This window comes from Nanorana parkeri, unplaced genomic scaffold (genome assembly GCF_000935625.1).
Source record: "Nanorana parkeri isolate BGI_ZX_2015 unplaced genomic scaffold, ASM93562v1 scaffold1826, whole genome shotgun sequence".
In the NCBI taxonomy this organism is placed as follows: Eukaryota; Metazoa; Chordata; class Amphibia; order Anura; family Dicroglossidae; genus Nanorana; species Nanorana parkeri.
The window spans coordinates 66805-70003 of record NW_017308094.1 but is presented as its reverse complement, the minus strand read 5'-3'; the positions used below and the strand labels follow the sequence as shown (position 1 = coordinate 70003).

General features: G+C 39.5%; 1 protein-coding gene across 1 annotated transcript in view; it reads left to right on the top strand.

Moving 5' to 3' along the window:
• LOC108799825 (maternal DNA replication licensing factor mcm6) overlaps window positions 1-3199 on the top strand; it is a 53525-nt gene that overhangs the window by 25359 nt on the left and 24967 nt on the right. The window lies entirely within an intron of this gene.

Genomic DNA, 3199 nt, shown 5'->3' with positions numbered 1-3199 from the left:
ATTAGCAAACGTTCTCATTGGCTCCCTGCCCACCAGGAGGCAAAGGAGATCCACTTATTACTACAGTACTTTTCTATATAGCCATATAGGAAAAGTTATATAGTCATTTCTTATAGGGGTTCTTATGTACCAAGAATAGGACATCTTCTATAATGTCCTGCTGCTTCTGCATGAAGTAAAAGTAGGTTCCCTTTTCACTTAACCTCCCTGAACGTCTATATCTCAATTCAACTGGTAAAGGAACCACTGGTTTGGTCCAGGCTATGATGGAATCAGAGGTCTGTTTAAAGTGAAACATCAGCTGAAGCTTATTTTGCACAGCGTAAGTGACCAATTTCATTGTCAAGATCCTTTCCCATACCTCTCCCCTCCAGATAGCTTTAAAATTCTATCTGGTGATGGCCTACCACTTGAACAGCAAGTGAAGGAAATTTTTTCAATTGGGACAAGGCGGTAATGAAACCTTCCATACCCTATTTAGTTTTAAAAAAGTTTGTCAACATAACATTTCTGTGGAAGTGTCCTGAATCCTGAAAGTAAAGATAGCTCAACTGAGGTTTAATTTCGCATGACAGAATTTGGACCCTAAACCTGGTAGATTGATGTTTAAGTAAAAAATCTTTAAGAACCTTTCTCATAAGATTAATTTCTCCTCAACCTAGTACTAATGAAATCTATAGTCAAATGGCTGAATGCAAAACTGAAAAGAACAAATGTGAACAGTAAAAGATTTTCCATTTCTGCGTAGCTAGTTTGGGATTTTAAATCTGCCAAACTGCATAGCCAGAAGGGTGACTTTATTTTCATTAGTGGAGCCACCTCCTTACCCACAGCCTGTTGCTTGGACAATGAAGGACCAGGATTCTGATTTGTCATCAACTCTGGTCTCTCCTGATGGCATGTTCCCTGATTGCATGTATGCATTCAGCAAAGCCTGATGAGCTCCTAGCTTTTCCCCTCCGGTTCGAAGTCTGAGGCCTGCTGTGCACATGGTGACAGAAGGCAATTGTCAAAACCAATTTAGTTCCATGTACTTATCTACAGAAGGTGCAGAGCAGACCCAGGAGCACCTTTATAAATGCAGCAGAAATCATTATGCACCCTCTGGAACACAAGCTTTTCCCACATTGTGGCCTGCATTTTACAAGTTCAAAAAAAATGCAGGCCATAGCATGTGAACCCTGCGCTATCCTACAGAGTTCTCCCTGCTTTGTGCTGCATAACATACTCCATGGTTGGAGGAGAGGCTGGTCACATGACAGGCTTCCCTTTCTGCATTTTTCCCCTCAATTTCATTAGAACAAAATGTGCTTAGTGCTCTGCTGGCTTAAGTTTGTAAAGTACACTGCTTTGTTTTTTTCTCCCTTTTGGAAAGTGGTGTGGCTGTTGCAAGGTTCCAAAGGACACCCTAGGTGTGTTCTACAGAATCTATTAGTTGTGAAAAATTGTAAAGAAGTTCAGTTCCTAGGAATGAACACAGGATGTAAAGCTACTATCACAATAAGATTTAGTTCACTACATGGTTAAGCTACATTTCTATTGGCAAACTGCCACCTGAGACTAAAAGTTCACTCCTTTATAGTCCTATTACACTCTTGGGTCCAAGCTGCATTTTCTATCAGAACTTTGATTCTGCAAAGTACAACTTTAGCATTGTCCCGCTGAAATATGCAAGGCCTTCTCTGAAAAGTCATCTGGATGGAAGCATATGCTGCTTTAAAAACCTGGATATAAATTTTTAGATGTGCAAGCTGCCCATTCCATACGAACTAATGCACCCCCATACCATCACATATGCAGGCTTTTGAACTCCATGTTAAAAAACTGAAAGGTCGCTCTTTAGTCCGGAGGATGCAGCGCCCATGGTCGCCCTAAAGAATTTTAGATTTCTCTGACCAAAGAATAGTATGCTACTTTGCAACTGACCATTTTAATGAGCTTTGGCCCAGAGAAGATGGTGGTGTTTCTGGATCATGTTCAGATGTGGCTTCTTTGCATGATAGAGCTTTAATTTGCATTTTTGGATGGCACGGCGAACTGTGTTTTAGACTGTGATTTTTGGAAATATTCCTGAGCCCATGTAGTGATGTCCATCACAGAATCATGCCTGTTTTAATGCGGTGCCATCTGATGGCACGAAGATCACAGGCATCCAATATTGCATTTTTGCCTTGTCCCTTGTGCACAGACTCTTTTTATATGTACTGTAGATGTTAATCTATTTAACGTCTTTGCAATTTTGCGTTTAACATTTTTCTGAAGTTAATTTTGAGATTCCGCTTTTTACAGATTGGTGAACCTCTGCCTATCTTCTGAGACACTCTGACTCCCTAACATGCCCTTTTATACCCAATCATGTTATCGTCCTTTTGTCAATTAACCTAATTAGTTGCAAAATGTTCTTCCAGCTGTTCTTGGTACCACTTTGCCAGCTTTTTGTTGCCCTGTCCCAACTTTTTGGAGATGTGTTACTGCCATCAATTTCAAAATTACCTTCGTTTTAACATTTGATGTTTTCTATTTTTATTTGTGATCAAAATATGGTCTTGAGATTTGCAAATCATTGCATTCTGTTTATGGAATTTTACACAGCATCCCTACTTTTTTGGAATTGGGGTTGTCAAATTGGTTTTTGCCTGTGCTGAAACGTCATAAACTGCATATGGGACTGGACCAAGATAAGGTTTTCAGTTGGAAAGTTGTGCCCTTAAAGGTGCTTTTTTTTCTGGCAAATTTATTTTAGTTGTGTTGCATTAATTCTGTTTTCGACCATAGCATTCGTACCCATTTTTTGTTCATTTTTTTTGGCTTGCCTAAATGTTTTCTGGTACGGTGCATGAGCTGTCAAAAATATTCTGATCCTTTTCCAGACAGTGGGGGAAACGCAATTGCCATTTCCCTGCCCTCCTGTGAAGTGATGCAGGGTAACACATACTTGCATGCATGTTACAAAAAATAGCATAGAAAAAAAAGCTTTCAACAACAGAGCACAAACCACGTTCTTCATTCACCACTTTACTAAATCAGTACATGATTATTAGCCTTGAACTGCAGACTTACCTGCCATCAAGGCTAGAGTGATACCAGTTGACTGCTTACATGGGAGGCTATGCATTCTTTTTTCAATATTCTATACAGCAAAAATGTGACATGGAACTTATATGTATGTGTGTGTATGTATGTATGTATGTATGTATGT